A 24,469-nucleotide genomic window follows, 5' to 3' on the forward strand; every position below is an offset into this window, starting at 1 on the left:
AAGAAGAACTTCAACCATAAAGTTTGCAACAATAACATAAAATACATGGTATCAAGGTGTCAGAGACTGAAATAGTTCATGCCTCAAACATTTATATAAAGTTATGCTCATTATAACAAAAACTGTATAAAGAAGCTACAACCAAAGAAGCCTCCCTGAAGGTACCTGACTAGAACTTTGGACTGTAAGTTAAGCTGCTGAGATAAGATACTGTTGTTTAATCATCTCAGGCCTAAGGAGAAACAAACAAGGCTGAGGGAAAAGAATGCATCCACAAGAGAGACAAAACCCAGCAGCCGTGCTGAGAGCCATCTCTGGCTGGATTTGGGGTGGGGGCGACCACAGCCCACAGAAGCCAGGTTTACACAGGCTCCCCCCTGAAATGAGGGTGGGGGGGGTGGAGGAGGTTTAGGGTGTAACCTCTGGTCAGAGGAAGTGAACACCCATTCTCCCTTACACAAACTGGCCCAGATGTGGAACCCCCTACCCCACAGGCCACATCCACAGGACATTCACATGAGAGGCAGCTGAGGGGGTGTCATAATCCATCAAAGACCCCCCAAAGTGCTCCCCAGAGGCCTTGCACCACAGGATCGCATGTGATGCAAAATGATGCAACAAATCCAGTCTGCTGCAAGACACAATGGCAACCCCCCCCACCCCCCAGATGGGTGCCTGGGTTTTCCTACCTAGCCTGACTGTATATTAACCCATCAGATTCTATGAATTTGGGGGGACCTTCACCACCAAGAAGATCAGCTGGAAAGGATCAACAGAACATTGTTGGGATCCACGGATGGTGATATTTTCTTTATTCTGTCTCTGTCACTCTCTGTTCACCCCCGCCATTCTCTATTTCTTTTTCTTTTTTTGTCTCTCTTCTCTCTCTCTCTCTCTCATATTTACTATCAAATAAAATCCATACTATTGTCACTGGCATATGGTCTCGTTTGCACCTTAATTTGGGCAGAGGCATTTCTAATAACCCTAATAAATCAGATCATGACACAAGGTTATTGCTTTTACTAAATGAATTTACTACTGTAATTTCCGCAGAGAAGCCATACCATCAGTCAAAATGCCACCCTCCTTTGAAAATATAATACACATACCTCATTGTTTGAGAGCTGATACCATGGCTGTTTGCCATAGGTAAAATTTCCCACAATATGACTCCCAGGCTCCAGACATCACTTTCTGTGGTGAACCTCCTGAACATGATACTTTCTGGAGGCATACAACTAATAGGCAGCATGGCGTGATCTCCAACCTGAGGAAAAAAGAAGTGAAGGATGCAGAAATCATTCCTCCAGACCTCCAGGAAGAGTACTGAGATGCTAAACCAGGGAAATCCACATTTTCTTTTTTCCCCTCTGCTGCAATTCACTTTAAAGAGCTCATAAGATCAAGGGAGCTGCAATCCAATCTCTCTCCCAAATGGTAATCACTACCATGACAGATTTCTCAGAATCTCCAAAGAAATTGTTTCTGAAGTATAAACTCACCATCTACATCTATTTTGCAACCCCTATATAAAGGAACTGAATGCTTTATAAAATTAATGATTAACTAAACCTATCAACCTATTATAAATTAGGCCAGTAGTACTCTCCATTTTAAGACTTGGAAAACTGTAAAAGATTCATGCAATGAAATCTCAGATATCAGCTGAGATCCATGAAGACAGTGATTGCATGACACAGAAGGATCAGGAGTATATGGTTAAATCAATTTATTATGAATGAATTAAAGCAATGCTAATGTCTGTAGATAGTTTCCAAAGTTAATGAATGCATCAAATAATTTTGTTCAAAATTATCTACCAGGTTCTACACAGCTTTCCAAATTTTCAGTCCTTTGGATATATATACTTGATAATAAACAACTTGCAAGACATAGACTCTGTGTCCCAGATTCCCCAGGAATCTTTTCCTGAATTACTGCCAGTCTGAAAGCCTCTAACACATTTTTTGTTTTGCCCAAAATGATATATGTTCTTAAAAGTGAGTTACTTAAGCTGAATGTAAATAATAAAAACCCCCTCTTGCTTTTCATTCTAGATTCCAAACAACTTACTGTTCATAATATGTCAGACTGTTACTGGATCACATCAATGAATTAATCCATTTAAGTACTTTTAAAATAGCCTAACCAGATGAGTGTATTGGTTTTGCGTGGCCTGGGTTTTTTTTTTTGGGGGGGGGGCTACAGGGGTTGATCCTGTGAGAAGCTGCTAGAAGCTCCTTCCATGTCCAGAAGAGCCAATCCCTGGTGACTCCAAAGATGGACGTGCTGCTGGCCAAGGCTGGGACAATTAGAAATTATGGTAATACCTCTGTGATAACATATTTAAGAAGAAAAAAATAAACAAAAAATTGTTGCGCAGTTTTAATTCCAGACAGAGAAGAGCAGAGTGAGAACATGTGAGAAGAACAACTATACAGACACCAAGGCCAGTGAAGAAGGAAGGGCAGGAGGTGCTCCAGGCACTGAAGTCAAGATTCCTCTGTAGGCCGTGGTGAAGACCATGGTGAAGTAGGCTTTCCCTCTGCAGCCCATGGAAGTCCACAGGGGATGCAGCGATCCACCTGCAGTCCATGGAGGAGCCCACGCCAGAGCAGGTGGATGCCTGAGAAGAGGCTGTGATGCCATGGGAGACCTGCGGAGAGAGGGGCCCTGCTCCCATGCTGGAGCAACCTGTCCTTGGAGGACTGTACCCCATGGAAGAGTGACCCACTTTGCAGCAGTTTTAGGAGGGCTGTTGCCCATGGGATAGGCTCATGTTGCAGCAGTTTGCAGAGAGCTGTTGCTCATGAGATGGACTCACGTTGGAGAAGTTCATGGAGAACTGTCTCCCATGGGGGGGACCCCCATGATGCAGGATGGGAAAAACTCTCCCTGAGCAGCAGGAGAAGCCACAGGTGATGAAGTGACCATAATCCCCCTTCCCTGTCTCCCTGCACCACTGGGGTAGGAGGTAGAGCTGGGAAGGAGTGGGGGGGAGGGGGGTGGTGGGGGGAGAGGTGTTTTTAAGGGCTTATTTTACTTCTTATTATCCTGCTTTGATTTTGTTAGCAATAAATTTAATTAATATCTCTAATTTGAGCCTGTTTTTCCCTTGATGGTATTTGGTGAGCAATCTCTCATGGTCCTTATCTCAACTCATGAACCCTTTGTTAAATTTTTTCTCCCTCTGTCCAGCTGCAGAGGGAAGTGAGTGAGTGGCTTTCGTGGGTGTCTGGCACCTGGCCTGGGTCAACCCATGACACTGAGCTACAATAGGGTAGAATAGTTCAGTTGAAAAGAACCTACAACAATCATCTAGTCCAACTGCCAGACCAATGACCAAAAGTTAAAGCATATTATGAAGGGTGTTGCCCAAATGCCTCTTAAACACTGACAGACATGGGACATTGACCACCTCACTGGGAAACCTCTTCTGGTGTCTCTCCACCCTGTTGCTGTTTCAAGATGGGAACAACACACAAAGACACGACTCCAGGCCAAGTAGAAAGGAAGGCATAAGCATAGTTTATTACTACATAGTCTCTTTTATACTATTTTCTAACATTTGTGCCATAAAGCTATTGGTTCTACCCTGTTATTGTACAACATCATTGGATGGCTATTCCTAGCACACATATTCTGTGAAGAACAGACTCCCTTTTGCAGGTGTTACATTCCAAGTTGTTTTCCTAGTCATTGTTTTGGCTTCTTGCTTCTGTTTCTCATGGGTACAAAGCTTGCTTGCAACATGGTCGATGTCTGTGAGCAAAGGCAGGCTAGTTGTCAGTTCCCACAATTCCCCCTTTTTGTTTTAAAGCTAGAAATGCAGCATTTAAAGTCTTTCTGTTGGGCCCTTACAGAAAATGACAAACACAGCACAAAGAGGGAAACAACACAAATGACATTTACAATCAAACAGTACATTTTCATGAAATACTTAATTGTAGGTCCTTGATGTTAGCAAGTTTGCCAAATAGTGTGCACAATAACATTAACATTGACTAACAAACCTAACAAAGCAAGTGAAATCAAACCAAGGTATAACTAAAACTGAAACACACTTTTATATATCTAAGAACACAAAGGTGTCATTGCTTTCTCGTTCAAAGAGTGCAAGGATCTTCTGAAGTTTGCTTGTTGGCATCATGACGCTCTTGGCATTGCTTGTAGACTGTAATGAGATAAAATTATTTGAAAGAACAGAATTATGAGAATTTGGTACCACTATAAGATGATTGACCGTATACAAAGCTTTTGCCATCTAGCTCTGTGGGGTTTTTCTAGACATTTCCCTTATCCCCATTCCCCCCCCCCCTTTTTTTTTTTTTTTGAAAGGAAGTACTTTACTGACGTTGTTGAACTGATAATGGAAAGAAACCCAGTCAACAGCAGCAGTGTCTGAGCAATGAAGAAGAGGAAGAATTTATTTATGAATCTGACTTTATACAGAAAAGAAAAGCATTCGGATTGGTCAGCAGTCACCCACCCCCTGGGGTGATTGGCGGAGGTGTCTTAACACCCATTCCAAAACATTCTCTGTTTCCATAGTGTTTATCCATGTTTTCTCATACCTAACAAGAAAAGGGAAAGTTTCCCATGAGAGAGAATCTGTACAGTCACAGCACGCCTTTTTGTTTAAAAACCAAAAGGTATTGCTTGTGATCCTCTGTAGGGCCCTTGAAGAAGGGAGAACAAACTCAGCATAAAGGATCTGCTTGGTAATGGCCAGTTACCAAACAGAGCCTAAATTGAATACTGATAAGGGGACTGCTCGGTAGTGGCCAGTTACTGAACAGAGCCCAAACCACATGCTGATTTAAGGTGGACAAAGACTCTCCAGCAATACCATGGTGATGCATCTATCAAAACTTCATTCTATATCACAATTCTATCAAAATTAATTCTAAACATGGCTTTCAAAGTCCTTGCTTTCTGACTCCATAATGAAAAAAATTTAAAGTTCAGTCTCTGCTTGTGGAAGGACCGTCTGCCTGATGATGGTTGTCCTGGCCATCATCAGAAGGATCATTTGGTTAATGATCTGCATTCTGGTTATCATTTTGAGGTTGCTGGTTCTGTCTCTGGAGCAGCAGGTCAGGGCGAATGCATTTTGCAAGCAGCCATCGTACCCCAGTATCTGTGGAAACACAAGCATACCCACAACCCCAAGCAATAAGCTCATGTGGGCCTTCCCAGATGTTAGTAAGTAGGTTCCGTACCCAGACCTTCGCCCGGGGCAGGTGCATCTCGCCTGATGACTGCAATGAGAGAAAATGGTTCAAGATCACAGGAGTATTTGAATTTGGTGGCACTGTAAGGTGATTGATTGTGTACAAAGCTTTTTCCAATCGGCTCTGTGGGGTTTCCCCATGCATTCCCCCTTTTTGCTTTTCCAAAACACGCTTCAAAGTACCATGACTGCGTTCGACAATGGCTTGGCCAGTAGGAGAATGCGGAATACTGAATTTATGGTCTACACCCCATAGGTGCAAAAACTGCCCCATCTTCTGTGAGGCGTAGGCAGGGCCATTATCAGTTTTCACGGTAGATGGCACGCCCAGGACCGAGAAAGCCAATTTCCAATGGGCAATGACATCACGGCTCTTTTCTCCAGTATGAGCAGTTTCCCACATAGCTAAGGAGAAAGTGTGAATAGACACGTGCACATATTTGAATAGGTAAAATTCAGGGATGTGTGTCACATTCGTCTGCCAGAGCTGCAAGGCCTTTAGGCCTCTGGGGTTTACCCCTGGTGGCAGAGGTGGCAATCAGCACAAGCACTGAAAATGTCACAAGCCTCAGTTGGCATCAATTGAAACTGCTTGTGCAGGGTATGTGCACTCTGATGAAAGAAATTGTGTGATGCCTTGGCTTGTGCAACTTTGTAAGGCTGAGGTGCCATCCACGCACAGTTGGCTAGCATGTCAGCCCTGGCATTGCCTTCTGTTATGAAACCTGGTAATTTGGTGTTGCTTCGAATGTGCAGAATGTAATATGGGTGCACTCAAACTTGAATTGCATTCCACAAACATCGCAATAGTGAAAACAGAGTTGCATTATTGACTTCTTTTAGAAGTGAACAGTCTAAACATTTAGTTATATCTGCTACATAAGCAGAGTCAGTGACCAAATTCAAAGGTACCTGAGAGAACCGCTCAAAAGCCAGGGCAACTGCCTTCAATTCAACCAATTGAGCAGAGCCTGACTCGTGGCCTTTCAGCACCTGCCACTCAGATCCCTCCTTCCAGGTGACAATGGCCTTTCCTGTTTTCCCAGAACCATCCGTGAAGACGGTGGGTGTGTGCACTGGCACCCGACTGTTCTTTGGCCGCAATGTGAAACTGGTTAAATTTGCCAGCTACAACAATTTGTGGCTGGGCAGGTGGTAAGCAATCTTCCCTGAGAAGTTTTGCAGTGCACTTTGCAAAGGAGCGCTATTAGCAAGGCTCCATTCAAAGCTGTCCCATGATACCGGAACAACAATCGTTGCAGGATCCGCTGCCATCAATTGTAAACACTGATAACGACATTTGATTATCAGGCAAGGTATCAATTTGAACAATGTGGGTGCTGTCTTTATTGGTTGATGGGGCAAAAAGACCCATTCTAGGATATGCAAAGGGTCAGCCCATTGTTTGTTCCACTGGCCAATGATACCTGTAGGATGGAGGTCTAGAGCAGTAATGAAAACAGTGATATCAATAGAGGGATCCACTCGATAAACCTGACGGGCAGAAACAGCTTGCTGCACCTCATTCAGCACTCGTTGCACCTCAGGAGTCAATTTCTGAGGTGAGTTTAGATCAGAGTCCCCCTTTAAAATATTAAAAAGTGGGGAAAGTTGTGCGGTGGTTAGTCCCAAATAAGGACATAACCAATTGATGATACCCAGCAATTCTTGGGTGTCATTCAGGGTCTTAATAGAGTCTGAAAACTGCACCTCTTGATGTTGTATGGCTTGATCCAACATTTTGACTCCTAAATATTTCCAAGGAGGCTGCTGTTGAACATTCTCTGGAGCCACTTGCAACCCATAGGAATGCAGGGCAGAGAGCAATCGAGGCTGTAACCTCTGCAACTCGTCCTGGGTGGATGTGGCCACCAGGATATCATCCATATAATGGTAGCAGAGTGCCTCGGGAAACTGCTCGCAGATTCCGGACAAGGCCTGAGCGACGTACCATTGACAGATGGTCAGGCTATTCTTCATGCCCTGAGGCAATACTTTCTATTGAAATCTCTTTACAGGCTCAGCATTGTTAATTGCAGGCACAGTAAAGACAAATTTTCGTCTGTCATTGGGGTGCAAAGGGATTGTGAAAAAACAATCCTTCAAATAAACGATCAAGATTTCCCACCCTGTGGGAATTGTAGGTGAGGGCATGCCAGGCTGCAATGTCCCCATACTTTCCATCACTGCATTAACTTTCCGGAGATCTTGCAACAGTCTCTATTTCCCCGATTTTTTCTTAATTACGAAAATGGGGGTATTCCAGGGACAAGTAGAATGCTCAATGTGTCCCTGTTGCAGTTGCTCCTGAACCAGCTGACGAAGGGTGACTAATTTCTCTTTTGACACGGGCCACGGTGGTTCCCATATGGGTGTTTTGGTCAGCCATCACAGAGATAGCGTGGAATACGGTGCACCCTTGCACACAGTGACCCCTATAAAAAATTTGTCGTGATTTGCACCCCCCAAGCTTCCAACATGTCACGTCCCCAGAGGTTAATTGGAGCTGAAGTAATATAGGGCTGAATTGAGGCTGTGCGTCCCTCTGGGTCCTTCACCAACACAGGTCGCTTACTCAGCCGGCTCTGTGTGGTTCCTCTCAGCCGTGCAATAGCTGATCCCACAGGGGCTAAAGGCCATGAAGAAGGCCATGAAGAGGAGGAAAGAATCGTTGCATCGGCACCCGTATCAATCAAACCTTGGATCCGAATTCGGTGCGGACGCGCTTTCGGCATGATGAGGGTACGTCATCTGTGGTTTCTGATTAGAGATGTCAGCAGCCCAGTAGACCTGCGGAAGTCCCGGCAGTTCAGTGCTGTTACCTCCACAAACTTGCTGGTCTACCCTAGGAACAGAAGATTCAAAAGGCAACAATTGAGCAATGTGAGTCTAACATCGCGACGAGAGGGAACTCACGGCAGTCTCAATATGAGATATAGAGTAAGCTCCATTTTATTTCACCAAACGAGAGAGTTATATACTGTTACAGATGCTACTAATTATAGCTACACACACACCTGCAGTCTGTTCTCAGACATTCAGGGATCTTCCCGGTGACTCCCTTTTTTCTTTCTCATAACACTTCTGACTCCCTAATCTTTCTCATGACATTCTTCCCACAGCTCAGAAACACAGCTGTGGTTCCCAGGTATCAGCTTCTCACAACAGCTTGTCAGGATTTTCACTGAGGCCTGGCTATGCTGAAGCTTTGTTCAGGCCTGTTTAGTTAGCATAAGTTTTGCTGGAAAACTGCGTTTTCCAACAGTTCCCCCGTTTCGCTTGTGAGAACAGACGTTGTCTGTTATCAGATTAATTTGCTTTGCTATAAGTAATTCTTATTATTAGAATTGTTATAAATTTACTTAAGGAAATTTCACTAGTTATTTAGATATGTTGCCATGGTCTAGGAACTGTTGTTGCTGAAAACATTCACTTCACAGGTAAAGCTTGGAGAACCCTTTCCGGACAAGGACTCCAAGTTTACTTGGAAGAAGGTTTAGCTTTTATAAACTCAATTTGGCAAGTCAAAATTATTTGATCACATTTTGATGCAGAACACTTGGGACTCATGGCATGTTTCCCAACCAATTAGAACCAAAGCTTGGCCAGAGCTTAGGTGCTAAGTGGAAGGGTTTTCTTAGAACATCTTATAAACAAGCTTTGATTAATATCAATAAGGAGAGTGTCTTAACATGTTACTATTTTTGTAGATAACTATATAAGGTAAGATGAATATTTGAAAACAGTAGATATTATTATTTGACTTTAACTGAGAAAAATGAAACTGCAAAGCTTTTGTGAACAATAATATAAACTAACAAATTTAAAGCTTAAAATCAATATCACTGAAAATGAATAAAACTTAATAAATCTGATTTTAAACTAACAAATAGGACTTAACTATAATGGAATTTAAAATTGATATCACTTTAACAACTTAACTCTAACAAAATTTAAAACTTAACAGAATTTAAAATTAACATCACTTAATATTACTTAACAGAATTGTAACTTTAACAGAATTTACAACTTAATAGAATTTAAATTCACTATTACTTAACTTTAACAGAATCTATGCTTAATCAAAAGTACTTAACAGGTAGTTTAGACTATTCAGTATAACTTCACGCACAGGTTTTCATTCACACATCAAAACTCTCAAGAAATCAAAATCACACTCTCAGCAGTCACAGGCTTTATCTACACATTAAAGCACTCAACACACTCTCAGTAGGCCTACAATATTCACACATACACACAAACTCTATTTTAAGTAATGCTTTAGCAAAATTCAACTTTCGTTCAAGGCTTTAGTATTCAAGGTGTTATTTTTTTATCAGGATAATATCTTGTTACAATGCTTCTTTATTAGTAAATTGCTGGAAATAGGTTTTGGTCTCGGTGTCAGTGCAGCCAGGCTGAAGGAAGAGCCGATCTGCTCCATTTGCTTGGACATTTTCAGGGAGTTTCGGTTGCTGAGCTGCAGCAGGTGGTGAAGGCTTGCCAGGACAAGTGCTTACAGAAAAAGCCAAGCTCAGAGACATTTTCCTGAAACTCTGGAAAAGCTGAAAAGTCACAAGGTTATACTGGATCAGCTATAGCAAGGCTGTGCTGCTGGTCAACATGGGGCAATGGGTGTTTCACCCTGCAAAGCGAATAATTAGAGGTTTTGGAGAGAACAGCTGGAGAACGTGTTCAAAGATTTGTATCTGTAGCTGGAGAGCGCAGCGGGACCACTGCCGCCATGGGGAACGACATGGACGTGATTCCCGAGCGGGAGATGAAGGATCTCCAGTTCAGAGCACTGAAGAAGATTCGCATCTTTGAAACTCTTAAAAGTTCTCCATGACTACAAAAGAAACAACTCCATTCTGTATCAGACTGCTGTTTCTACTGGCAACGCTGTTGGTTAGTTCTGGTTCGCTGCTGAAGCTGTCAATCATTTCCTCATCCTTGGGGAGGAGTAGAGTTTAGAGTTTCACCACAGACGTTACAGTTGGGGCAGTGAAGGAGGCGTGGATGGCTCGCGGCTCTGCCTACCGGGGCACCCTCTGGGACCTCTGTTTTTGTTGTCATTCGGCCGGAAACCACGGTTGGAGCAACTTCCGCCACAGGTCTGTTTGTGTGGTCCGCAGGCGGCGCGCAGTGAAGGGTAGGGGCCGCCGCTGCTACTCGGTCACTGGTCACTTTCTGTTTGTTCTTTTTGTTTCTACAAGCTTCTGTGCTGTGAGTATCTCTGTTGCAGCGGGAACACCAAACTTTTCTGTTACAGTTCTTTCTTATGTGTCTTTCACTCCCACATCGATAACATCGGGATGATTTCTGGTTACTCTGTTTCTTTACCCACGATATTTGAGCTTTTTCTAACACTGTATTCAGTTGTTCTGGTAAAAGTTCAACAGTGACTCTCTCAAACAAAGCAGCTAAGATGTTTTTCGTTGTAAAGTTGCCAAACTCTGTGATACATTGAGGCAAGAATAGCTTTTTCATCCAATCGAGTAACTTTGTATTCTCGGCTGTCGGCAGCGGCACGGAGCGCCCTCTCTCCCCCCCCCCCCAGCGGGGGGTGCTTCCCTGGCTGCGCTGCTGCTGCCGAAGTTTTACGCATATTAAAAGCGGCACAGTAACTCACAGGTTTTTCTTTGCTCCATGCGGCTGTTATGTCCTGTGCCGTGAACCACGCAAGGTTTTGCTCCGTGGTATGTTTCTGTAAGCAGGCTACGACTTTACTCCATGGTTTACCAAGCTTTCTTGCTATTTTATCACACTCCAAAAGTAAAATAGCTCCATAATTCAACCACTCTCCCACACTGAATACTGTAATAGGATTTGTAAAAAATCCATAAGCTTGTCCTACCACTATCAGGCCCATTAAGTGTGATAGGCTACTTTTACTGAGTCCGTGCTTTTCTAAAAAGCATAACAATAAAAATTGGGCTACTTCTGTTTCCATTATGGTCCAGCTGGTTTTCAGGGTCCTGGTCGACACCGTCTAAGCACTCTGTCGGAGCTCGCAGTCGCCAGAGTTTGTGCAGTTCACCGAAGTGTAGCCCCCACGGTAGGCAGGTCCTATTCGGCCTGTGTCGCTGGGATCTCCCCCGATTCGGGCGAAGATTTTGACACACCGTCGCTGCACAGCTTCGGCGCCTCTCCGTTCCCGCCGCTCTCAGAAGCAGGGTCGTAAAACTCTGCTGTTGGTGTCCGTAGTCGTTGGTTCTAAATCCTGCTAACTCCGTATCACGTCGGGGTCACCATTTGACATCGCGACGAGAGGGAACTCACGGCAGTCTCAATATGAGATATAGAGTAAGCTCCATTTTATTTCACCAAACGAGAGAGTTATATACTGTTACAGATGCTACTAATTATAGCTACACACACACCTGCAGTCTGTTCTCAGACATTCAGGGATCTTCCCGGTGACTCCCTTTTTTCTTTCTCATAACACTTCTGACTCCCTAATCTTTCTCATGACATTCTTCCCACAGCTCAGAAACACAGCTGTGGTTCCCAGGTATCAGCTTCTCACAACAGCTTGTCAGGATTTTCACTGAGGCCTGGCTATGCTGAAACTTTGTTCAGGCCTGTTTAGTTAGCATAAGTTTTGCTGGAAAACTGCGTTTTCCAACATGAGTCTTTTCAGGGATGGTGACGGGGGGGTCTGATGTGGAAACCATAGCATGAATCTGGCCTGTAAAATCAGCATCTATAACTTCTGGGAGAACAAGGATCCCTTGGCGGGTGGCATCAGGCCCCCCCACAAGCAGCGCACTGACTCCCTGATCTAGGGGTCCATGCACATCCAAGGGAACCCTATGGGCATCATCAGATTCTAGGACGACTGTTGCTGTGGTGTAGGTGTCCACCCGGGCTGGGCCTTGGGTGCCGCCTTCACATTGACTGGATAGGCCTGTGCCACTTCCCTTTTCTGGGGGAACACTTGTGATAGGGGGCAAATCCCCCTTTTTGCACCCCTTTTCACGTTTCCCGACAGGGGTCAACCATCTACATGGTATTTAGACCTGCAATAGTCTGAACAGTGACCTGGCCTACCACACCTCTTGCATTGAGGAGTCTCGGTCCCTGAATTTCCCTTCTGCTTTGATTTGACTCATTTCCGTTTGCTCCCAGCCTTGGGCTGGTTTTGTCCCTGATCAGGGGGTACCTGACCAGGCAGAAGTGTAGCCAAGGCAGACCTCTTTTGGTTCCCTGATCCCACCTTAGAACAAGCTTCTACCATTTCTGCGAGTGTAGGTTCCCCTGGTAGGGCATCTATGATCTTTCTACACTCTTCGTTGGCATTGTCTCTTGCCAACTGTTTGCACAATATCTGTCTCAATGCATCATCTTCCACATTCTTTTCCAGGGCTGCCGCTACCTTCTCTACAAAGGTCAGGAAAAGCTCAGACTGTCCCTGAGGTATTTTCGAATACCTTGTTTGTGAAGCAGCCATGTCTATGGTTTTTATGATGGCTCCCATGTCGATCTTTTGGGCCTGCTCCAGGACCCGAGGATCCCAAGTAGCTTGGATGCTGGGGCTAGAAAAAAATTTGTTCCCATAAGGACATCCACCCCAACCGCATGTCTAGGGTCGTCAGAAGGCAAGTGTATATTCTGTATTGCGTGTTTTTCAGCCAGTTTTCTCCAGTTTTTCTCAAAAACTGCATATTGCACAGGCTGAAACAGAACTTGGCCCAAATGCTTAATATCAAACGGAGCAAGCAGATCAGTATTCATCACTCTAATAATTTGCATAACCACCGGAAAGGAAAGCCCATATTGTGCCACCTTGTTCTGCAGGTCTTGCACTATCTTCCATGCAATGGCGTCATGCCTGTGTTCCTGACCCAAATTCGGGGGAGCCTTGAACACACGAAAGGCTTGGGCATCCCCTTGCAGGGTGTTAGTATCACCTTGATCTGCTGGTACACCTCCTAGAGGTGCTGTAGCAGCCACCAGATTCTTTTCAGGGTCTCCTGTCTGGCCTGGCATCCCCATTTTTTCTAAAGGATTCCAATCTCCTGCTTCCAGAGTGCCCAACTTTACCGATTCCCAGAAACGCTAGGGGTTTCTTGGGTGCACTGTCACCATACTGTCTGGGAATGTCCAAGGGCGGTTCTGAAGCAGGCGCTTCTTTCACCGCCCTGCCACTGCAGCTTTTCACCCTGGAGCAGGCACTTCATCTAATTCGCTGTCTGAGTCATCAGACTGGGGTTTCTTCGCAAGCCCTATCACGAATGACAGCGTTTAGCCAGATGTAGACATTGTGTCAAGAGATGGCACAGCAGCAGAGCTTGGAGTGCAGTGTAGAGAAGGCAGCGACAAAGGTAGAACGTTGGGGGGCCCCACTGGTTGCACAGGCATGTTATCAGTTAAAGTCATCTGCTGCGCTGGCATAGAAACTGCCAGATAGGCGTGCCGAGCTGAGACTGCCTCTGCCACTGGAACTGTCACTGGGACAGGCATATCCTGCCCGGAATCTGTCTGCGTCCCTGCTGTCACTTCTGCTGTCACTGCGGGATGAACCCTGGCCACCTTCCGGGTTGCTGGAGCAGGCACTTCTGGGCCACTCCACCCCAGGTGGGGGTCCGCTTGCGAATGGGTCTCTGCCAGGTCCTGGCGGATCCTGGTGAGCTGCCTCAGGTCCGAGAGGGGGTGGGGTGGTGCCTGCGGAAACCGAGGTATTTGCACAGCTGGCACGTGGGGGTTTTGTCCTGGAAGAACCGCGGCCGCTGTCTAGGAGGAACTAATCAGCGCATACGCAGCCGATGGGAGGGGGTTTCCTCCTGAGCCAGCTGTGGTTGCCACCTGGAAAAGGCCGCCCGGGGCAGTTGCCGCTTGTGGTTCGGCCAGGTCACACCTTTTGTGCTAGCATCAGCATCCCCGAGCCTGCGGTTTGAACGGACAGAACCGGGGTCCATCCTTGCCCGGGCTGTGCCAGGCCTGCACTCTGAATGGGCGCAACAGGGAGGGGCTGCGCCAGAGCCATGTGCGCCGTAGCTCAGTCGGTAGAGCATGAGACTCTGAATCTCAGGGCCATGGGTTCAAGGCCCATGTTGGGCGCCAACTGTAGGATTTAATTCTGTGGGATTTGGTTATGAGGATGGAATAGAAACAAGAGATCTCTGAAGTCGGGTTTTAGAGCATGGGGGTTTATTGTGAAAGAGCATGGGTGTGAGAAACCTGCTAGGACCGCAAGACGCAGCTCAAAGCAGGTCAGAGAAACAAGAGAGAGAGAGAGAGAGAGAGAGCGAGAGCCAAAAGAGATTTAAGAGCAAGAGCAAGAGAGCAATCTGCCGTTTACAATACAATAAATCATTCTCTGTGTTGAATATTTTAATTCTCATTAACCAATCTAGAACAAGCTACAAATCCTACAACATTTACATACAACTTATAAGAATCATCGCATTACCATACGGGGTTATATTTTAAACTCTAAAAACTGCTTTTTGGACCCTCTGCCAAGCAGGCAGGGTCTACTTTGACCCTTGGACCTGCCTGCAGGCAGAAGGTATTGTTCTATCAAGAAGCGGGATTACCTTCAGTTGGCTATACCATTGTTTTCTAGTTGTTCAGTAACTCAGAGCTTGTTTTCAGCATCTTTTGCCAGGTAATCATAAAGGCAATTATATTATAAAGCTTTCCTATTTCATCTTCCCCAACAGACAAAGGTATAGCAATACATGGAATGAAATAATAAACTTACTTAAGAAAATACATCATCAATTGCCTAACCACTCTGCCATCACCCAGGGTCTGCAATCACTGGGGAACCTCATTCCACAGGCAGCACTTGGAGAATCTTTCCCAGGCAAGGATTCCAAGTTTACCTGGAAGAGGGTCCAGCTTTCATAAGTCCAAATAAACGAGTCAAAGTGACTTGATCGCATTTTTGGTGCAGAAACACCTGGGTCTGCTGGCATACTTCCTGACCAGCCAGGGCCAGAGCTTGGCCAGAGCCTAGGCCTTAACTGGGAGGGTTTCCCTAAAACATCCTACAAACAGGCCTTTATTAATATCAATTAGGAAAATTTCTTAAAATTATACAGTTCTTGCAAGGTAATGTGAAATATTCTAAAGCAGCTGGCATTATCATTTAACTTTAACTAAATAATCAATGGTACCATAAAGAAATTGTAAATAACTACAAGGAATTGTGCATGTGCAGCATTTTTTGAAATTGTCCCTCATTCTTCTGTGCCACCTATGGAAGAGAAAACTGCAAAAATTGTTATGAATAGTAATATCAACCAATAAATGCAGAACAACTGGATCCACAGAATTCTTGATGACAGCAAGGATCCTACAGACCATGTGTTCACACTGTTAAATCTTCATCAGGATGGTTTCTGTCATAAATCTTCATCTTATCTCCACAGCAGAACTGTGTTCTTTAAAATAAATGAGCATAACGTTACAAAAAGTAAACCTGACAGAACTTAAAGTTAACATCATAGAAAATGAATAGAATTCAATCTTAATAAAACTTAACAGAACATAAAATTAACAGAACTTAAAATTAATAAACATTAAACTGAATAACTCCTAAAGTAAACCGACTTAACCTTAATTGAACTCAAGCTTAATGGAATCTAAAATTAGCACCACTTAAACTTAACGTGACTTAAACATAACATAATGTACTTCTCATTAAACTTAAACTCAAATCAACAGAGCTTCAATAGCACTTAACAGGTAATATGATGCCTGATGGTTTTTTGTCCTTTCTCTTTATACTCTTTTTATACCCTTTTTATATACTTTTTACCCTTTCCCATTCCTGTACTTTTCACTTCCTGTATCTTAGCCCACGTTTATAACCCTTGTACTCTAGCCTAGTTCAGAATTCTTTGGGGAAGACGAAACATCCCCACAATCTCAAGAACATGAGGCACCAACCTTGAACAGAGCCTCATCTCTGGAACATGTTTTTGTAAACGAAGTTGTAGCCTTTTTGGGGGGGAGGTAATTAGAATAAGAGGGCAATTACTTCATTTGTTAGGTTTCTTATTGGGAAATTTTAGATAGGTATGCTAATTGGTGAGGTCCATAAAATTGTATACACGTTGTACCCGGGGCCTTGTTTTCGTCGTGGTACCACCTTTGACAATGGTGCACCTGGGATCATATTAAACCAAAGTAATACCCTTTTCCCTATACTGAGGTGTCTGCGTCTTATTTTTACCAGCATTTTAGGCATCAATATAAACTATTCACTATAACACAGTAAAAAACATCTCCAGGCAGAAAGGAATGTCTCTGTGCTCCAGGTTATTTTCAGTTATTTATAGTGGATGTTTGTTTCTAAGTAATCGTGAGTGCACCAACATAAACACAGGACGCAGGGGAGAAGATAGTAAACTTCCCTCTGTTGGTTTCAGGTGCAGGTATTTGTGTCCCAGAAACTCCTGGAGCTTTGCTTTCAATACAGAATAAGACTTCTGTTCTTCTGGGGGTTCTGGTTAGAACATCAGCCAGAGACTTAACACAAATATAAAACACTTAAGAAGTTAAAGCAGCATTCTGAGTATGTTTGCTGCAGCACTATCAGACTCACATACACACAGACATTGTTCAAGGTATACCTTAAAAGCTTCAGATACAGCAGAGTTTTACACATTTTGACTCCATGTCACGAATGGGAGACAGGAACTTAGATGGATTTCTGCCTGAGGTTTCTCACTCTGGGGAAAGAGGCAGGACCCCCGAAACCCCACAAAAAAGGGTCGCCGCTGCAAACCCCCACGCTAGTCCTGGCCGGGCGGAGCAGGGGCGCTGCGGCACGCAGGCGCGGCTTGTTTCCACGACAGAGAAGAACAGGAGACAAGGCGATTAGGAAATGCAGTCTCTGTGCTTTAGAAATCCAGGGTTTATTGGGGTGCAGCGGGATGGCGCGGTGTCCGTGGAGTCGGGGCGGGTCAGAGGGGAACGGAGCTGGGCTGAATCCGAAAGCGCAGAGCCCAGAACGGAAGCGAACATGGGGTTAAGAGGGACCAAAGGATGGGAGGAGTTTGGAGGGGAGAGCCAACCGGAACACGGAGGATACAGGATTGACAGGGGAGCCAGGGAATGGGGGTACAAGGGAGGAGGTTACAGAACTTTAAAAACCAATAATAAACTGTGGGTAGAAGGAACATTCTAGCTATTAACTCCAAAAGGATAAAGAGGAGGAGAACTCTAAAAACCAATGCTCTTGTCCCCTGATGCATATTTAGGAGGCTAACTGCAAGGTGTATTGGGGAAACATCTTTCTGTCACCCTGAGCTAAAAGTCTCTTCAGACCCAGGGGACTTCTTCAGGTATTTCAGCCTCCAAGCTCATCTGGGCTAACCTCACTGCTACATCTGCCATTTGCTCAGGCCTCTAGCAACAGGCAGAAATTCTTATTAAAGTGGCCAGCACCCCAAGACTCGGTCTCCTTCGCAAGGTCCTTTAAATAATGGCCGATTAAGTCAAATATGACATAAGTTTTCATTTATTAGGCACAGAAATTGACAGACATAAAACTTAGGACAAACAACATACTACAGAGGAATACAATACTTGCAAAACTACAAGTAGCTAAAATTGCAAATTATGAAATAGGTACCTATTCTTATTAACAGCTAGCAAGAATAATATAACTTAGGAACCAAATGTATCTTACCCAGCCGATTGGTGGTAAAACATACTTCAGAATCCTTTCACTTAATTCCCAGGAAAGTAACCACAGAGCCTGTGTCCAGAATCTGGGGAGAAACTCCTTGCACATCTTCAGAGTGTGTGTAGGAAACCTCTGCCTCTAGGATATTTTTGTGAGTTTTTATAGTTGTAAAAGCGTGCTTTTTGGTCACATATTGATCTCTTTGTTTCTCTTTTCACATCCTCTCTCCATACTAAAATATGAATTCAAGGTTACAGGTCTCAGACCTTTGGATGCCACAAGATAATCTCCTGCTGGGCTTCTGACCCCACTGGAGTTATCTGTGTTCCACCATGAAGCAGAAGGAGAGAGGGGAGGGGGGAACATCCTGCCACACTCCATCATTACAAGAAAACTACTGAAGATTTATCATACAGCAATTAAGCATAAGTGAACAATATGCAAAGAAGCAACTGAGTAGTAAATGAGACAGCAGCAACAGAGAACTCCAGAGGGTTAAATTCCTGCAGGATTAACTGGAAGAGTCAGAAAAGTGTGGTAAACACATCGTAATTCATTCAATGTTTTGACATCAGGCTATACAGTTAATTGTTACAGCCCTATATCTTGTCCAGTTAATATCCACTCTAGTTAATGCGTCAGGGCTACCTGAATCTATGCTGAGCAATACAACACCAAACCTGTCTATAAACCAAGATATTATGCACATAAGAATAAATTATGCTCTAAGGAGATAGACTGAAAAGTTTTAACTTTGCTGATTCCTTATAGGATCACAGAAAAAAAGGGTACAGTCTAGGAACTAATGTAGTATTTGCCTTGTACTGAGTAGCTCAGGCATGTCAAGGTCACAGCTGTATAATGCAGGCATCTTCCAAACATTCTGTTGGACTGATGCCAAAGCAGCTCTGCGAGTCACTCAGCAGGCAGAGGAAAAGTCCTAAATTCTGGGAAGGCCTTGAAAGGAGAGAAAAAACTAGTGGTTTTCCCCTTCAGAGATCTAGATTAAAAGGTATTGTCCTAGTGAAATCTAGCAGAAATAGAAAACCTGTAGAATGTCTTAAGAGAGACAGAGATAGTGAGGAGGGGGAGAGAAAGAGAGAGAAACTGAGGTTCCTCCACAATAAGGCTAAAAATAAGGCAAATTATCATGATTCATATACCAATCCTGTAGAGTTGAGACAAAATGCATTGGGAAAAGTTAAAATTACTCGACAATTTACATTTGGCTAAAACTCCATGAACATCAGAGGTATGCTTAAGACAAACACTCTTAAAATGGCTTCAGCAAGGAATCCGGCCCCTGGCCCAAGTTCTCATCAATCAAGTTGTTATCACCTGTCAGTCCACATGTTTTCTGCAAGGCTTCCTCATTGGAAAAGCTGAAAACAAACTCGAAACACAACTCAGTAGCAGTAATTAAAAAGGCACTTTGAAGATACATTACTAATCAACCTGTGGAGCTTTGATAGGCCCCCTCAGGCTGCGGCCAGCGCCCACCCGCTCCCCTGATACGGGAGGGGGGGGTGCCGCGGGGGAAGGCGAGGAGCAAAAAGAGCGGCAAAGCTGGCCCTAGCCTCTGCCTGACCCTGGGCTGAGCCGGGCCCCACTGAGCTGGGCAGCTCAAAGCCTCCGGGGGGAGGAAAACCCCGCACGCCCTAGCAGGACCTGCCCGGGATTTGCCCCATTCTCTGGCAGCTCCCGGGAGCAAAGGTAGCAACATCAAGGCTTCTTTCACTCAGAAAACAGTTTAAAATTCTTTAAGGAATAACAAAGTTGCTCCAATGTGGAGAATATTTTGCAATGCATTTCAAACTGCTTCTGGATGCCTCCAAGGGAAGAGTGCTGCCTCCAAGCAGGGGAAAGATGAGCCAAAGGCAAAGCAGCCGTGGCGGGAGAATCGGCTACTGAGGTGATCTTTTCTGGCTGTGTGGTGGTTTTGATTGGCCCAAAGCATCAGTAAAGTATTTTTAACATCTAGGAGAAATTTGGACCCCTCAGAAGCTGTTGTAGTAGGCCTGGGGAGGTGTCTGAGGGGTGGGGAGTGGCACAAAGATGGCTCCTGTGTGTCCTGAGTGAAAGTTCTGGAAGTTTTTACATCAAGTCCAGCAGAGCCAATCTCTGATGGCTCTGAAAGTGATGGACATGCTGCCGGCCAAGTTTGGGCCAATTGGAGGTGCTGGTTATGCCTCTGTGAAAACATTTAAGAAGAAATCAAAACAAAGCAGGCACGCACTTCTTTCACTTCTTTGTAGTTGGAGGAGGAGGAGGTGGAGGTGAAAATATGTGAGGGAGAACAGCATGGAGACGCCAAAGTCAGTGAAGAAGGTGGGGGAGGAGGGGCTTCCAGTGCTGGAGCTGAAAACTCTCTGCTAGCCTTGGTGAAGGCCATGGGGGAAGCAGGAGGTCCCCTGCAGCCCATGGAATCCACAGGAGTGCAGAAATTCACCCACAGCTCACGCCAGAGGAGCAGGTAGATGCCTGGAAAAGACTGTGAACCAGTGGTAGTCTCATCTAAGAGTTAAAACTGCAAAGGCCTTGCAAAGGAGAGAAAGGCCTTGCTCCTGGCATGGAAGCAGCCTGGCCTCGGCTTGGGAGAATCTGCACAGCACCCTATGGACAAAAAGACTCATGTTGCAGCAGAATTTGGGCGGGATGTTGCTCGTGAGATTGGACCCACGCCAAAGAAGTTCCCAGAGGACTGTCTCTTGTGGGAAGGACTCCTGGCTAAGTAGAGAACCCCCTCTCTCTGATTGGACTGACCAGAAAACCCCTCTCACCCTGCCCCCTGTCTGTGTTGCTGGTTTGGAAAGAGGGAAGGGGGGTGAGTGGACTGCTTCTTAAGAGGGTGGGGGGTGAGAGCAGGAGAAATGTCTGGAGAGAAAGAGAGATAAGTAGAGATAAAGAGTATTTGTAGTGGAAGAATTGTAGTGATGAATAGATTTAAGAACCTGCTCTGTGGACTGAGAAAATACCCCCCACACCCTGCCTCCCTATCTGGGTTTGGTGGTTATAAAAGAGGAAAGGGGGTGAATACTATAGCTTCTTAAGGGGGAGGGGGGATGAACAAAAACTGTATGGAAAGTCTATTTTTGCCTTCCATTTATCCTCCAACTCTGTTAGGTAATTAAATCACTCTTTTGAACCTTTAAGCTTGGAGCCTGGTTGCCCTCTTTTCGTGCATCCTCCTGGCAATGTCCTATCTCAAACCTTGACAGGCTGTAATTGCAATAACAAGTCCCAAGTCACTTTTCTCCACTGGGCTCCATCTCGCTCTGCTCTCGTGGACTTGGCAGCTCTTTGGCCGCCTCCTGGAGTTCATTGTAATCACGTCGGGGACACCAGATGTCACTGTTTTGAGATGGGAATGACACACAAAGACACGACTCCAGGCCAATTAGAAAGGAAGGCATAAGCATAGTTTATTTTACTACAAAGTCTCTTTTATACTATTTTCTAACATTCATGCCATAAAGCTATTGGTTCTACCCTGTTATTGTGAGGCACGGATTGACTCCACAACTCAGAAAATTATGAAGTAGGTATGTGTTTATTCCAGCTGGGGTGCATGGGGGGTAGCCCCTCCAAAGGCATGCATGCCGTCAGCAGCACTTCACTAGGTTTATATTAGGTTACAGGTTACATATGCATAAAGTTACACAATGCTCCTATACATATTCATTACCTATCCCCCCTTCGTATTATAATGAGTTCAAAGTTCATTTAAATATGTTTGCGCAAGCGCAGTGTCACAGATTAATTGTGGGCAAGGGTCCTGAAGATAAATGAGGGATGAAGTTAGTAGTCTTCCTCAGGATGAACTCTTCACCCTGTTCCCTTTCGCATGCTCCCTTGGTTCTTGGTCCAAGTCCAAGCCTTAGAACTAACTTGTACCAGTTCTGGGGTCTGAGAGCAGGATGTTCGGTCACACTCAGTAGTTTTTCTCAATTATTTGGCTTTCTTCTCTATATCCTCCCTGTTACTAGGTAAGCACAAAATCATTAAGCGAATGATACATTGTCTTCAGCAAGCAAATCTTAGTAAATCATTATCCAATCTCTGGCCTTCTAAATCAGTAAAAAAAATTATTATTATCCAGCTTCTAGTTCCCCTAAATTAATAAATTCTAGCTCCCCTAAATCAATTGTACAACATCATTGGATGGCTATTCCTAGCACACATATTCTGTGAAGAACAGACTTCCTTTTGCAGGTGTTGCATTCCAAGTTGTTTTCCTAGTCATTGTTTTGGCTTCTTGCTTCTGTTTCTCACAGGTACGAAGCTTGCTTGCAACATGGTCGATGTCTGTGAGCAAAGGCAGGCTAGTTGTCAGTTCCCGCACCACCCTCTCTGTAAAAGAAATGCTTCCTAATGTCAAGTCTGAACCTCCCCTGACACTGCTTTAAACCATTCTCACATGTCCTGTCACTGGATACCAGGTAGAAGAGATCAGCACCTCCCTCTCCACTTCCCCTCCTCAGGAAACTGTAGAGAGCCATGAGATCACCCCTCAGCCTCCTTTTCTCCAAACTAGACAAACCCAGACCCCTCAGCTGCTCCTCATAAGACATTCCTTCCAGCCCTTTCATCAGCATTTTTGCCCTCCTCTGGATGCATTCAAGTACCTTCACATCCTTCTTAAATTGTGGGACCCAGAACTGCACACAGTACTCAAGGGGAGGTTGCATCAACATTAAATATAGTAGGATAATCTCTTGGCTAGTTGGTTATGTTGTGTTTAATGCACCCCAGGATGTGGTTTACATACTTTTAAAAAGCCCTTCTTTTTATCTGAAACCTCACTGGCCAGTTTCAACTCTAATTGAGCTTTGGTCTTTTGTGTCTTCTTCCTGCATATACAAACCATAGTGCAGTAATCCTACTGTGAAGCCTGACCTCACTTTCAGAGATCATACAATTTTTTTTTTCCCCTGAGTTTCAAGAAGAGTTCCCTGTTCAACAAAGCTGGTATTTTTCCCTGCTTACTTGACTTGCAGCACAATGCTTCTGTGCTTTTAAAAGGTGGTACTTAAAATCTGGCCAGCACTCCATGGATCCTTAAGCTCTCAAAAGCAGATTCCCAGGGGACACTACTAAGTAGCTACATGAGTAGTTCAGTTTGCTCTCTTGAAATCCAGGGAAGCAACTCTCCTGTCCTTTTTTCTCATTACAGTCAAAATTTTAAACTCAACCATTTAATGATCACTGTGGACAAAGCAACCACCTACCACCATATCTCCCATGAGTCCTTCTCTCTTCACAAAAAAGTCTAGGATGACATCTTTCCTAGTTAGCTCACGGCATGCGTAGTGAGAAGGCATTGTGATATAGATCTAAATATTTCAAAGGAAGGAAAAAAGAAAGCTTTTTCAAGAACATCCAACTTTTGATTGATACTATTTTCCTGTCTTAACATTTACTTAGTTATAAAAGCACACTTTCACTTTCAGGATTCTGTAAATTCAAACTTTACACATCTTCTTATAAATAATACCCTCCTTGTTCTACTGTTGAAACAGCAAATGAAAGGAAAACCTAACAGAAGTCAGGGTTCACATTATTTCTAAATCACTCAGAAAATCCACTTTAAGCAGTCAGTTACTCTTCATGCAGTAAAAAGTTTCTTTTTTTAATTTTAATGTTTATTTTCTCAAAATTGGTTTATTTGGTGAGCTCAGTGAACCTGAATGACTAATGAATGGATTTCAACCCTGATCCTGCCCACTGCCTCATCTGGCTTGACTGCTGCATCTCTCCAGTTCCCTGCTGGTCTTAGTGCAGCTCTACCCAAGGGTAGATGTTTTGCAATTGAGGATGGTAGTCCCAAGAGTAGCAACAAAGGTCAACATATGCTTAAATTAACTTCCATGTGACAAGTATATACTTAGTCTCTTTGATACAGCTGAATCTTAGTTTGTCCAACTGGAAACAAGCTTTGCCTTTTGATTCCTTTATTCATTCATCTCTAATAAAGCATCCTGAGTATTTGGGGGGTTATAGCATTTCAGGGTATTTTTCTCTAATTAACTTTTGGTCTTGTGAATTATTCCCCCATCTCAGGATAATATAACTGCAAAGAAATGTTCGCTGCAGACCATCATGCCTTATTGCTAAAACTGAAAATCTCTCATCTCCTGGTGAATATCTGCTCTTTCCTCCTCATAAAATACTGGGAAATGTTTCTCTCAGTACAAGAAAAAAAATCAATAATTGTTTTTTTCATTTCTTCCATGGCTGGATCTTGCAGACAAAGTAAATGTCTTCTCTTAAATGAACAATCCTGCCATGTCCACTTGCAGAAAACCAATATATTATTTTCATAGTCTGTCTGGAGAAGAAGCTATATTACTCCAGCACATGAGCTTCCTGAATTATGAAATAAAGTATATTATTTGCCAGTAGACAAAGATGTGCCTTTTGAATTTCACTTCTAACCCTATTTCTTATTTGTATTCAAGAGGGGCTTGTGTCTGAAGTTCTTAATTCTACCAGTGGTCTTATCAGAAAACTGAAATGATGTCTAGAACAACATTTATTATACAGTAAATTTTGTCTTTAGTTGTGCTACATCAGTTCAATATCATGTG

At 44.1% G+C, this 24,469-nt stretch overlaps 1 long non-coding RNA gene and 1 other non-coding gene across 2 annotated transcripts in view; one reads left to right on the top strand and one right to left on the bottom strand.

Moving 5' to 3' along the window:
* The window catches only part of LOC146425468 (uncharacterized), a 363,886-nt gene that overhangs the window by 53,368 nt on the left and 286,049 nt on the right, over positions 1-24,469 (bottom strand). The window lies entirely within an intron of this gene.
* Positions 14,230-14,299, top strand: TRNAQ-CUG (transfer RNA glutamine (anticodon CUG)). Its single transcript has one exon. It is a non-coding gene; the product is annotated as a tRNA-Gln (tRNA).

The sequence above is a fragment of the Lichenostomus cassidix genome, chromosome W, assembly GCF_008360975.1.
Source record: "Lichenostomus cassidix isolate B80296 chromosome W, HeHo_3.0, whole genome shotgun sequence".
In the NCBI taxonomy this organism is placed as follows: Eukaryota; Metazoa; Chordata; class Aves; order Passeriformes; family Meliphagidae; genus Lichenostomus; species Lichenostomus cassidix.